The 14,504-nt window shown below is 43.6% G+C and overlaps 1 non-coding gene across 1 annotated transcript; it reads left to right on the forward strand.

Annotated features, from left to right (window-relative positions):
- The first annotated feature begins 6,409 nt into the window (after window positions 1-6,409).
- On the forward strand, window positions 6,410-6,514 carry LOC121159452. The gene has a single exon (XR_005884368.1). It is a non-coding gene; the product is annotated as a U6 spliceosomal RNA (small nuclear RNA).
- Window positions 6,515-14,504: the final 7,990 nt, after the last annotated feature.

Consider the following 14,504-nt stretch of genomic DNA (forward strand, 5'->3'; position numbering starts at 1 on the left):
CTCCTTTTTCATGTTACGTATCAAAGAGAAAAATAAATAAAACTTAAAGAATATATGGGCTATCTTTTTGTTAAATTATAAAAAGTAAAGTACTTTCTTTGTAGATGAACAGATAGCTGTGAAATAGAGCAGATACCCTCCCCACCTCCTCAGCGAGTCTGCTGCTCCCCTGAGCAGGTCTCCAACAGTGCTTTATTGTCTGTCTGTCCAGCATTTTGTTCTGAGCATGTATGTGAACGCGCACACACACACACACACACACACACACACACACACACACACCCCTAAGAATGCTTCTTTGAAATGTGGTAATGTCAGCCCATTGTTTTCTTTTTTTTTTTAAAAGATTTATTTTTATTATTTTTTTATTGGAAAGGCAGATATACAGAGAGGAGAGACAGAGAGGAAGATCTTCCGTCCAATGATTCACTCCCCAAGTGAGCGCAAGGGCCGATACTATGCCGATCCGAAGCCAGGAGCCTCTTCCAGGTCTCCCACGCGGGTGCAGGATCCCAAAGCTTTGGGCCGTCCTCGACTGCTTTCCCAGGCCACAGGCAGGGAGCTGGAAGGGAAGCGGGGCTGCCAGGATAGAACCGGTGCCCATATGGGATCCCGGGCGTGCAAGGCGAGGACCTCAACCACTTGCGCCACCGCCCCGGGCCCAGCCCATTGTTTTCTTTGTGGAAATATTCCCAGGTCAGGATGATCTAGTAGGGGTTAGGAAACATTTTAATCATTTACTTTTATTTCCAAGGCAGAATTAGAGAGAAAACATGCTCTTCCGTCTGCAGGTTCATTCTCCAGATGGCCATAATGAGCAGGGATGAGCCAAACCAAAGGTGAAAGGCAGAAACTTTCTCTGGGTCTCTCATGTGGGTGAATGGGTCCAAGACCCTGAGCTTCTCCGCTTTCCCAGGCCGGATCACAAGTGGAATAGCTGGGACACAAACCTGTGCTCATGGGATGCTGGCACTGCACACGTAGGATTAGCTTACTATGCAACTGCACTGGCCCAGGAAACTTTTTGTTAGGGGACTCTAGTAAATATCGTAAATATTGAAATAGTAAATATTTCAGGATCTCAAGGTTATATGTCATCTCTGACATTTTATGTTTTGCTGTTTTTATTTTGCACACTTGTTTGAAAATGTAAAAAGTACTCTCACATGTAGCCCTCCCAAAATGGGTCTAGGAGCCTGTGGGCTGTAAACTTCTGACCTCTGTTCTACTCCCCGCACAGTGCGTGTCTCACCACTTTATTTTGTTTCCATACTCGCTTAGATTATGTACTTTTTTTGTTTTTGAAAGAACAAAACAAAAACAAAATGGCAATGTTTCAGAAAAAAACACTAGCATGTATTTCTCAGTGTCTCTGTGTGAAAATTTTTGCCCGTAGGTCTTAGAAGTGGCATTTCTTGGCAAAAGGTACATTCAAATGACTTTGACACTGCCAAGAAGGCTTTTTCTGATTCCGCTGACACTGGTTAATAGTGAAGAACACCTGTTTTCTGTTACAAATGCCATTCTTTGCTACATTATAGTACTTATTTTCTGGTTTGCATGCTTTGTATTCCTTGTCTTTTTGCTTAATTTAGCGAGGATTTCTAGCAGCACTGTGTTGAAATGGAAGGAGTGAGATAAGTATCCTTGCTTTGTTGCTGATATCAGAGGCAAAAGTTTCAATCTCGCCACATTGAGGAGGATATTAGCTGTGAGCTTGTCAAATATGACCTGAATTACTTTGAGGTAAATTACATACATCTCTAGTTTGTTAAAAGAGTTTGTATCATGGGCCTGGCACAGTAGCCTAGTGGCTAAAGTCCTTGCCTTGCATGCAGAGGATCTTGAGGGCGCCAGTTTGTGTTCCAGCCACTCCACTTCCTATTCAGAACCCTGCTTGTGGCCTGGGAAAGCAGAGGACAGCCAAAAAGCCTTGGGACCCTGCACCTGTGCAGGGGGTGCGGAAGAGGCTCCGGGCTCCTGGCTGGGATAGATCAGATCCAGCCATTGTGGCCACTTGGAGAATGAACAATTCGGCAGAAAAAAATTTCTCTCCGTCTCTCCTCTCTGTAAATCTACCTTCCCAATACAAATAAATAAATATTTTTTAAAAATACAAGAAAAGACAACAAGAATACAAAGAGAATGAATTGGTAGAACCAGAGTAAATACAAAGTAAAAATATATATATATAGTCATTATAAAATAAAGTTTATTTTCTTGTGATTTCAACAGGTGTAGCTATACCATATCACCTTGATCAACACTTCCATCTTTACACCATTTCTGTCTTCTTACATTTTATTAGTCAAGAGGATCTAGGCTGCTCCTTTCAATAGTTCGAGTGAAAATTTTCTTCCTTTAATATCTATCCTTTTTTTTTCTTTTACCTTCCACAAAACATTAGACTTGAAGACAATTCTAGTTTTTTTTTCTACTTTAGAACAAGGTTGGCTTTTCCTCCGTATTCCAATAGCATGTGTCTTATTTCTAAAATCTCATTAGAGTGGCCTTTTCTGTCTGTGTTTCTACCAACACAGTGTTCATCATCACTGGAAAATAAAGTCGGGGCCAGCATTGTGAAGTGCTGGGTAGGACTGCTGCCTGTGATGCCAGCATCCCAGATGACTGATGGTTTATATCCCTGCTTCCACAGTTCTTTCTTTCTCTTTAAGATGTATTTATTTGTATTGGAAAGTCAGATTTACAGAGAGAAGGAGAGACAGAGAGAAAGATCTTCCATCTTCCGATTTGCCCTTCCAAATTGCCACAATAGCTGGAGCTGAGCTGATTGGAAGCCAGGAACCAGGAGCTTCCATGTGGGTTCAGGATTCCAAGGCTTTGGGTCTTCCTCAATTGCTTTCCCAGGCCACAAGCAGGGGGCTGGATTGGAAGTAGAGTAGTGGGGGCACAAATTGGTACTCATATGGGCATTAGATTCTGGTGCACGCAAAGCAACAATTTAGCCACTAGGCTATCATGCAGGGCCCTCTGACTCAATTTCTGTATAACTCTGCTAATAAGCCTGGAAGGCAGTGGGATATCCCCAGTTACTCTTAAGCCTAAGCCTGGCCCAGTTGGCCATTGTGGCCATTTGGGGAGTGATCAGTAGAAGGAAGATTCTTTTCTGTCCATTTCTCTGTCTTTGCCTTTCAACTGAACTGAAAATTAAAAGTGCAAATTTGTTTGTCACAGTTCTAGAAGCTGGGAAGTCTGCAGGTGCCAGCTGATGGAATGTTTTGTGAGGGTATGATTTTCAGATAGCCGTCTTTTTCACTGTAATCTCACTTGGTAGATGGGGCCAACAAACTCCCTTGGCCTTATTTATGAAGATAATGATTCCGATCCTTAGAACTTGACCCCTGTGATCGAGTTACACCCCAGAGGTCCCACTTCCTAACCACATCAACCTGAGTTTAGGACCACAAGCATTTTGGAGGGACGTGCTGATTCAATTCATTGCACCTACCAATCAGCTGAGAGATTTTGGAAGGCTCTACTTAATTTTCCTGCCCACACAGAGAGATGAGCAGCCCTGTTTTTGGTCCACTTGGTTTTTGTTGACTCAGATGAGGCACTGTGGCATCTGCTTTTCTCCTTCGGGTGACTAGATTGTGCTGTTTCTATGAGTCCTTCAAGGCTTGTGAGACATGTATGAGTTCTTTTGTTTGCCACTGAAAGGCTGAGGCAGTAGGCTCAGAGATCAGCGCCCACCTTTTCCTCATCTCCCTCCACCCCTTCTCCCCAGGGAAGTTGGGAGCTTTGCGTTTTCATCCTGCATGAGGATGATGATTAATGTTCTATCAGCCCAGAAATGGATCTCCATCCTCTCAAGTGGATAAACCATGGTTCATCTGTGAGAACCTCAGGATGGGCAAGACGGGTGCCAGTTTTCTGGGCAGCGTTGGAGAAGTAAAGTAGTCTGGCAGGTGAATTGACTGTCCCCCAGGAACATCAGGGCACTGGGACTTCACTAACTCTGTGCTGCACAGGAGGCAGAAGCAAGGACACATGCCATTCAGGTAGCCGCCCCTTCTCCCCTGGATGGCTCACATGTGCCCAACTGTCAGAGCTCCAGGATGGGTAAAACAGAGAGCTCTAGCGTAAGAATTGGGGTGCTGTTCATGTGAGCCAGTGGCTCCCCGATTCTGAGGGAAGCTGGAGGAGAGGTGGTTTTTCCCTGGCTCTATGGTGCTGGGAAGGGACATGATCTCTGGTGAGAGGATGTCCCAGTTCTCCCTACTGCCTCGGGTGAGTGTGCAGGAACTTTTCAGTTCATACTCTACTTCCTTGAGTTATCCATGGAGTTTGCTGAATCACTGTGTTGAGCCTGGAAGAGTGTCCAGGGCTTCTGGCTTACGTTTTTGCTAACTTGTGATATCAGTTCCTTAGTTTTATTGTGAGCTTAGTAAGTTCTTAATTATTTTTTCAGTCTCTCTTTCTCTTTTTTAAAAAAGAAGCTTATTTTCATTTGAAAGATTGATTTTACAGGGAAAAAGAGAGACAGAGAAAGATCTTCCATCCACTGACTCCATCCCCAAATGGCCACAGCAGCCAGAACTGAGCCAATCCAAAGCCAGGAGCCAGGATCTTCTGAGTCTCTCACATGGGCTCAGGGTCAAAGGCTTTGGAACACCCTCCATTGCTTTCTCACGCCATAAACAGAGAGCAGAATAGGAAGTAGAGCATCTGGGACACGGACCAGCACCCATATGGGATGCTGGCGCTTGCAGGTGGAGGTAAACCAGCTGGGCCATTGTGCTGACCCTAGTGTTTTTCTTCTTGAAAAATTAACTATGTAAAGGTACCATGGATTATTAAGACTGCCTCAGGCTGTACTGAGTTTTTAGTGAAGTAATGTATGTATTTCCTGTGGGATTTACTGGCCCCTGATCTCAGTGGAGCAGGAGCCCAGATTCGTTTCATGGAGTCAGTTGGGAATGCTTATTTTCTGCTTACTCAGCAACCTGGCTGAAAGTGTGACTAGCCATTTTCTCCTACTCAGTGTTACCTTCTCTGTATATGTGACCTTCTTCCAGTAACTGCTTCCTCACCTTCCTGCATGCTCTGGGGCATAGGCTGCATTCCAGCACCACTGCTCTTCACCAGGGTTGGAACCTTCTGGTCAATCACAAACAGCTGCTCAAAAGCTTTAGAGAAGTGCTGTGGTCCCTGGTGATGCGGATGTGTGGTGGTGGAGTGGGCAGTGATGATCTGTTTTCCACATGCCCGTTGGAACTACGGTGGGAAAGGAGGGCTGCACAGACTCAAACTCTGATAGCATTTATAGAAAGCATTACTCTGCATTGCTTGAAATCAGTTCTCCCTGGTTCCTTCTTTGACTTGCAGGACTAAGACTATAATTGGACTAATCTTATCCCTATTCCTTTTCCCCTTAGGGACAGTTTCTTTTCCCCAAGAGGCTTTTGTTGACTTATGCAGCCAGATTTCTTGAAAGGACCTCTCTGCAGTTTTCTGGATATGCATAGGCATGGATGATTCTGAGCCAAAACAGACAGATGAGGCTCAAAGGGAAGGTGTGTAAGTAAAACATCCGCTTTAAAAGTTGGGCCCACGTGGTAGCCTAGTGATTAAATCCTCGCCTTGCATACATGGGGATTGCATATGAGCACCGGTTCGTGTCCCAGCTGTTCCACTTCCTATCCAGCTCCCTGCTTGTGGCCTGGGACACCAGTGGAAGACGGCCCAAAGCCTTGGGATCCTGCACCTGTTTCGGGGAGCCTGGGGAGGCTCCTTGGCTTCGGATCAGGTCAGCTGCAGCCATTGTGGCCACTTGGGAGGTGAACCCTCTGTCTCTCTTCTTTGTAAATTTGACTTTCCAATTAAAGAAAAAGGGGGAGGGGATAGATACCACTAGTCCCACTAGAATTTGAGGCTCATCGTCTTATAGAGGAGGTATACCCGAAAGGCAGTCTGGAAGTTGGGCACATGTGCATTGCCTGGGGCTCATTCTCTTCCTTCTGTGTGCCCTTAGGTCACTTCGCTCTCTGGGCTCCAACCGACTTAATTTATTTCAATTAAAATTGTAATAACAACTCACACTTTATGATTTAGATTACTAAATAATATATTAAAACTATCTCACACATTCTGAATTTGCTTTTTTTTCCCCCCTATTAAATGATCTCTTGTGACTTATTAAGGGTGGGGATTATTTCATTCTGTTTCTATCATGTTTTGCATTCAACCTTTTTCTGTTTCTTTTTTCTTCTCTTTAAAACAGTAGAGGAATACCTTAAGAATAGGATTGCATTATTGCTACACTGATAAGTTTTTAAAGGAAACATGCTTCAGGCTTGAAGTACAAGTGATTTTTCAAGCTTCTTAAGAAATTAAATAGTATGTTCAAACGTTATTTTTAAATTTTGGTGTTAAAGATCCCCCCTCATGCTTGCTTCAGCGGCATATTACTAAAATGAGAATGATACAGAGAAGATTAGCATGACCACTGCACAAGGATAACACACACATTCGTGTAGCGTTCCACATTTTTACCTCAATATTACGTGCTCCTGTTAGAGTAAAGGTCTCATCTCGATGTTAAAAAAATGAAGAAAAAATTCCTTTCTTCAGTCTTACAGTACAGGTTAACAAAAAACTTTCGTATTTTGTGTTACATCCCAGGAAGCAATAGCAAGCACTTATTTCTCTAAAGAGTAGCTTCTTTTTCTTTTGTAAAATTCAATCCACCACCAGACACAGTTCAATAGTTTTGAGTGGTGCTTGGGGGTATTGTGAAAGCTAAACTATAGCTTCATGTACAGTGTGCTTATGTAAACTGTCGTGATGTTAACTGAATGGATTTTTCTACCTTATCTTCAAAGGCAGGACTCTGGAGATAGGCTAAGTTTCTCCAGTTACAAGCAGGAAATAGATGACTTTCCAGTTGAGGAGATAGCCAATCATCTCATAATCATTTCCTTGTCATCCTTCTTACACAATAAACCTGGCAACTTGTTCAGAACATGGGCTCACCAGGTCAGCAGGCCAGCAAAGATATGTTGGATCTTTTTTTAGAATAATTTCTGCCCGTAACAAGGCAGAATAGTGCAGGATGGAAGTAAAGATGATGAAGATGACTTTAGAGTACTTTTTGATTTCCAAAGACAATTATTTGACCATAGCTGTTGAATGAAATGTTACGAAGTATTGTACTTTGGAACCCTGGAAGAAGTCAACAGCATGTTTGCAGATGTCTGTTACACAATCACAGAAGGCACCTCTGATCCCACTTTGCAAATAAGAAGTTGCGATAAGTTCATGGAGCCAAGTGGGCAGGAAACCCATCAGTGGGTCACTCCCAATGAATCTGAGTGAAAACCCAAAATACTACCCAATTTGTACCCACGATGGGGAAATTTCCACGCTATGGCAAAAATGTAGAAAGACCTTACATTTTCACTGTGCTTTTCTCAAACACTGCTGATTACAAAGCTCCAGGGAATCCATTTCCAACTCAAATATGCAATAAAAGTTTTTGCTTACATTTCCCAAACCTATAATCGCAGGGTTACTGATGTACATAGTTTCGCCTTTTGAAATTTAACAAGCCAGACAATAGAGCAGTCAGTGATCAAGACCAGGCCCATCCAACCAGGATGAGAAACTTTGCAACTGGAGTTCTATTTATATGGAGTTTTAACATTCCACTTAGGCCACACCTGGTTAAGTAGATAGTCCTGTAGCATTCAGAAGCGGAGGCCTTGTTGCTATCATTGGCAAGAACAACTGCTTGCTGGCATTTTGGTGCAGCGGGCTGAACTGCTAGTTGCAATATTGGCCTCCCATATCAGAATGCTGGTTCAGGTCTCAGCTGCAACACTTCATGTTCAGTTTCTTGCCCATGTGCCCATTGGTAATTGCGCAGTGCCCAAGTGACTGGATCCCAGCTACCTGTGTGAGAGTCTCAGATGGAATTTCTGGCTCCTCTTGACTTCAGCCTGGCCCAGATCTGGCTGATGGTGGGCATTTAAGGGATAAGTCAGCTCTTTTCCGCTATCCCTGTTACTCTGCCTTTCAAATAAACAGATCTTTAAAAAAAGGCAATCCCTAGATTACAAAGTTCGAAGCAAAATTAAGCAAAGTTCGGGCATCCCGGGTTACTCTCTAAAGTGGTAATGTTACATTCCTTTTATGCAAAGGCAAAAAGGTTTTTAACTCCTTATAATCTACTAGTCAGGTAGTGTAACAAGTCAGTAGGTTGAGTATAGTTCCCCCATTTCCAGTGTTATACATAGTCGGATCGAGAAGAGGCAAGTATCTAACAAGAGTGGTCACTATAAAACACATGTAATATAATCATTACAAAAATGTTTAAAGTACACTGCTAGAGAGTGAGTCAAGACTTAGGATTGAGGTAGAATTAACACTAAAAGGGAAGGACTTCACAGAGAAGGCCTTTTCAAAGAACTGTCCAGTCTAGCAGCTGGGATGATAGCGGTTCCAAACTCAGTAAAATACACATGTACCTAGTATATTTTTTGGGCAGGGCCTAACAGTCCCTAACGGCATGAACAGTAATACAACTCAAAATTAGATCAAAGTTAATCCTTGAGACTAGAAGAAAGTGTTTTTAGATATGACATCTTTAATTTAAAAATTGTATTTATTTGAGAGACAGAGAGAGAAAGAGCTCCCAACCACTGGTTGACTCCCAAAGTGCCCACAGTGGATAGCAGGTTGAGGCCAGGAGCCAAGAACTCATATGGGTTTCCCATGTGGACAGCGGAAAACCAATTACTTGGGCCATTGTGGCTGCCTTCTTGGGCCTGCCCTAGCAGGAAGCTACAAGTCATAAGCTAGTGTTGGGTATTGAACCCAGACATTCTGATGTTGGGTACAAGCATATTAGCCAGAAAACTAAACAACCTGCTCCATTCTATTTAAAGATTAATTTATTTTTATTGGAAAGGCAGATATACAGAGAGGAGGAGAGACAGAGAGGAAGCTCTTCTGTTCACTGAATCACTCCCCAAGTGGCCACAATGACCGGAGCTAAGCGGATCCAAAGCCAGGAGCCAGGAGCTTCTTTTGGGTCTCCCATGTACACGCAGAATCCCAAGACTTTGGACCACCGAGATGCGAACCAGTGCTCATATGGGATCCTGGCACCAGCAAGGCGAGGACTAGACTACTGCACTGGGCCCACTACTCCATATTTTTCATGAAATTTTTTCTTTATGAATTTATAGTAATGAGCCTTTGTTTTAAACCTAAAAACCTGGTGGTGGAAAATTCTGCCTAGTTATATAACTAAGAATTAACAGATTTAAAAATTGATTATTTTATTTATTATACTGAATAATATCAAAATCCTATTAGGACACTTTGATATTTCTGATATAAGAAAAAGGCAGTTTTTAATACTTGAACAAAGAGCAAGGATTGATCATTTAATTTTTAAAATTGCATGTTTATATGTACCATTTTATTTTATGCATGTTTCTTCTGTACACTTTATCTCTATACATTGTGTATGTAGCTCAACACATTAAAATCATATTAGACATATTGTTTTGATGAATGAGAAAGCACTTCCTTCCCTGCACATTTATTAATACCCAATAGCTTCCAGCGTCTAATCCAGCTAGAGATACAAGGACGAGTAAAAATGCTCCTTGTCCATGAGGTCTCACAGTTTCCTAAGGGAGTCACTGATCATGACAGTGTGTGCAGGGTAAAGCTGGCAGGCCCGGAAGTCAGACAGACCAGTGTATGTGTATCTGTATTTGAAAGGGTGACAGAAAGAAAAAGAGAGTAAAAGCTATTCCATCCAGCGCTTTACTCTCCAAATTTGAGGCTGAAATCGGGAACTAGGAACTCCTCCAAATCTCCCTCGCACTCTGCTACCGGATGTAGGTGTAATTAGTGATGACCCACCTTGCTACACCAGAACACCTGCCAAGAACTTTCATTTAAGTGACGATATTCAAAATCAATTCCTTCACCTCGGGATTGATACTATCCTTAATAACACACACACACACACACACACAAACACACATGAGTTATATATAAGCACTGACTATGAGTTGGGAAAAATGTATAAGATTATAACATGACCCTGGATAAGTTCTTTGTTCCTTGTCTGGAGGAATACTTGCTGTTAAGCTGTATTTCATGTATGAACAGGGTGTTTCTCCATGGTCTATCGTTTATTCTGTGGAGAGTGCTTGGAAGGGTGCATTTCAATGCACACTTTAAGTTGCTTATCTGGTAGACAGACTTAGAATCTACCAGATAGTGTGTAAAATGTTATTTTCATATTTCCTCTGGAATGTATTATATCTCAAATATAAGGAGGACAAGCACGATTTTAGAGGTTATCCAGCCATTTTATCTTTCTATTAGTACGTTCACTCTCATTTGTATCAGACTTAAGTAAATACTAGGTTGATTTTTTTTTTAAGACTCTTTCAGCTATTGCATTTGAAATCTACTCCAATTGATTGGGTGCTCTTCAGTAATTTCCTACAATGTGATCATTCCTTCCTTTTTGCATTTTCCTCCAGCAATCATCAGGAAGTAATGTATTCATCAGACATAAGAGAGTGCCCGCACAGAATGTCCCTCTTGCTGAGGCAGACAATTGATCAGCTCTCAGCAGTTGGATTAGAGCGTATCAGTGAGATCTTAGCGAGAAGCTTGGCTAGGTTGCACCGATATTCATCACAAGCAAAGAACTCAGCTGTGGGGCCGTTTGATGCGAAATAAATAAACGCCTTTAGCAGAGAGAGCATTGTCACAGCATCAGGAAGTCCTGCTTAAAAACAGAAGGGATGAACCGGGCTAGCTTTCGCTGTCACAGCAGGAAGCCATTTTCTTTGTGCTCAAAGTAGTACCTTTCAGCTGGTATTTCCCCCTTGGGATTAAACATTGATGCAAAATGTTATCAAAAGTAATTACAAATAGTCTCATCAGAGAAGCTCTCTGATTGATCATTAAGTTACCTGGAAGCCTGAGGGTTTTTTGTGGTTTTTTTTTTTTTGCTTTTTAATGAAGCTCTGTAGACACGTGAATCATTTCCTCCTGCACCCTAACAAAACGAAAGATCAGGATAACCACTGTGCCTTCTCCAAGGTTAGCTTTTCATTCCATTTCTCCATGAACTTTTGGAAGCATCCGCAACGGAAGGGAATCAGAAAATAGGAGGAAACCAGAGAGATGGAAGAAATGTGAGAGTAACGGTTGTGTTAGATACCACGTGACCGGGCGAGAAACCCAAGTGTCCTCCTTTACTCTGGCATCTACTGCTGCCTCCCTCTGGGAAGGTCATCATGCAATCCTGCGTGGATTTGTGCATCCGACCCTGTCTACTGAAGGTTGCTCGGCCCATTCCCACACTCCCTTCCCAGTCCCCAACTGGTGAACAGCTGGACTAGACGGTGCTACCCGGTCCCCAACTTCAGAGGGTAATCGCCGGTCCAGATTACCTGTGCTTCTGACCCACCGCTCGTCCAGCTAAAGTGCCCACAACTACCCCTCACATTCATTTCCTACATCATTTCAGAGAATTTAGGAGAACAGTTCTATCACCAGATTACTTGTTGATCATGAAGGACATCTCTCAGAGACAGGCGAATGGAAGGTGGAATGGAATGCGGGTGGGTCGGTTTGCGTTAGGGTGGAGGGCGCTCCACGTGTTGCGCAGTTTGGAACTCTTTATGATCCCTTATTTGGTATTCTATCGTAGACCGCGTAGGATGCTGAACCCGAGGCGGTTAAGGATTCTGCTGTATCACACGCCCCGTCTTGGAACCGTTTGAGGTACCACACAAGCCCATCTTCTGTAGGCATTGACTACCTGGGATGCTTAGAATGCGACACAGGTGGCATTGTGTGCTGCTTGGGTGCACACAGAGTCTCTGCGCCCGGGCCCCTAGAGCAACCAACGTGGTGCTTGCACCAGCTTGGGTCGTGGGCACACTGCCAGAGGCAGTGATCCGTGAACGCGTCGCATGGTTTGGTGCACAGTCAGCTGGGGACAGGGCGGTGCATGAAGGGCTCTGTGTCTTGATTGCATACCCGATCCCATTCTCCACAGACGGGTGAAGGGCTCCACGCTGTGGTTGTGCACGCGTCCCGAAGGCAGAGTCTAGAAACCACTTCGTAGGGCGAGCTACACCGCTTGTTTTCTTCCCCGCAGCTTTGTGCTGTTGAAGAATAACAAGCCAAACTAAATGGAGGTGTTGTTGTGGAATCTGCAAACCTCTGCCTTCCAGGGATGGGTAGAAAGCCAGTCATTGACACTGACATGCAGAAATTTAATTGCGAAGCCCAAGCAAGTAGTCCTGTAACTTTTCCCCAATTTTTGGACTCCCTGAGGAGTTAGGGGTGAAGGATTTTATAAATTTGATTTGGGGCCGAGAGGTGTGTGGCCAGCGGTACCCATGATCTTTTTCCTTGGTGTGCACTCTACTCTATAGGGAATTCGTGTTAGCCAGGTGAGCCTTTATTGGTCTAGGTGGTTGGCTAAAATGGTTGGAGCTGGGCTGGTCTAAAGCCAGGTGGTAGGAGCTTCATCCCAGTCTGCCAAAATGTGGGAATTGCAGGCTCCCAAACATTTAGGCCATCTGCTGCTTCTTTCATAGGCTTGTTAGTAGGGAAATGACTAAAAAAATGGAAAAGCCAGAACTCCAGTCTGCGCCCATATGAGATGCCCGCATCACAGGTGTGGCTTTATCCATTTTGGCACAGCGCCTGCCGCCCCATTCTTTTTGGACTTGGATTCCCACCCCCCACCTCCCTTTTTACAGTATCTCACATCCTAGTCAAGATTGCAGTAAGGTGTGCCTTTGAGGTAGCTCAGGCCAATTTCTCCTCCAGGAACCATTAGTACCAAATGCACCTGTCTGCTCCTCTTGGAATCTTTGTACTTGTTTCCACTCAAGTATTCATTTGGAACTCTTTGTGGAGAAAGGGACTGTTTATCCTGGTTATCCCTCTCTTCTGGTTCTGGAACTCTCTGGTGTGCTAAAAGCCTAGTTTTCTTATCTTGGAACTTCGTAGGAAATAGGTGGCAGATCTTGGAACCTGCTGGAATTGTTAGTACTTCGAATTCTGTATTCTGTCTTGTGCAATGCTGCAGGCAGCACTGCCTGTACCCAGACCTGTGTGCTGCCTCATGCCCAGCATTTTATGTGGCACATTCTGCAGAAGGCACGGCTGCTCCCCAAGGGCTTGGTCCTTTTGGCTCCCAGGATTTAGATTGGAAAATTATGGCCACCTGCAACGAAAAAATAACAGGTGACATAGCGATCATGCAGAAAGCGCACCTACCAGTTCGGATCTCTCAGGCGGGACCACTGGTGGTCTGGTGGCTTTCCCAGCTGTGCCTGTTGTTTGGGTACAGCCCACACTTATTTGAGTCGGAGTGGTAAGGTACGGACCCCTGTGTGATTGCTAAGAAGGAAGCCTTATGGGGCTCTGGGGCACCGTGGCATGCAGGGCTGCTACAGGGAAGTGCCGGGGAGAGCGACCTGCGGGCAGGAGCCTCAGGATGATTTTTGAGCAAAGCAAGGTAAAGAAGCAGTACATAGTTAGTATTATTTCCGCTGCTTTTTTCCAAGTTTTTTTTTTTTTTTTTTTTTTTTTTTTTAGGAAAAGAAAGTTTAAGCATATCTGTTTAAGTGGTTGTACAACCCACCCAAAGAACATTTCCATTTTTCAGGTATGAAGCTGTAGGAATATGTCTTATTTCAGAAATATTTGCATCAAACTGAAGACGGCTTTTACTTCCATATTCATTTCAACTTCTTGAAATGCGTTTGTATAACTGGTGATTAGTAGCACTTTTCCCTCTTCCCATAACCCGTATTAAGCCCGTTTCTACTCTTTCTAGGATTTGGACTACTTCTGATCCTTGATATGTGTATGATCAGGCAGTTTTGTGCTTTCATGTTTTCCTGGCGGGTGCAAACTGCTTCCTTTTATTGCTGCATTGCTATGGACACTCACCAGGAGTGCCCAAGTCCAGCTTTGCCATGTTCCCACCAGCATGTATCATCTTTTATGGCAGAAATTTTATTGGTGGCACCAAGGATCAATAAGCACATTTCAATTTGTCCACAATTTCTTAAGTAGATATTTATTTGATTACAGGGAGAGTTCTCCCACCTGGTGGTTCCCTTTGCGGATGTGTGCGTGATGGAGGTGGGGGACAAAGTCAGGAGCCAGATAGTCAACCCAGAATGCTGGTTCCGCTGTGTTCCAGGATTTCAGGTGGAATTGGAAGCCAGAGCCAGGATTTGTATGCGGGCACTGAGATGAACAAACAACGTCTTAACTGTGAGACTAAAGTTACAACCCTGTCCACTGCTCCCAACACACTGTTTTGAAAAATCCAAAAGTGATGTAGTTATGATTGTTTTGTTTTTTTAAAAAGATAATTCGTTTATTTTTTATTTACTTCAAAGGCAGGGGGTGAAGAAGCAGGGGGTGAAGAAGCGAGGGAGAGAGATCTTCCATCTATTGATTCATTCCCA

This window comes from Ochotona curzoniae, unplaced genomic scaffold (assembly GCF_017591425.1).
Source record: "Ochotona curzoniae isolate NIBS_2020 unplaced genomic scaffold, NIBS_Ocur_1.0 contig_4148, whole genome shotgun sequence".
Classification (NCBI taxonomy): domain Eukaryota; kingdom Metazoa; phylum Chordata; class Mammalia; order Lagomorpha; family Ochotonidae; genus Ochotona; species Ochotona curzoniae.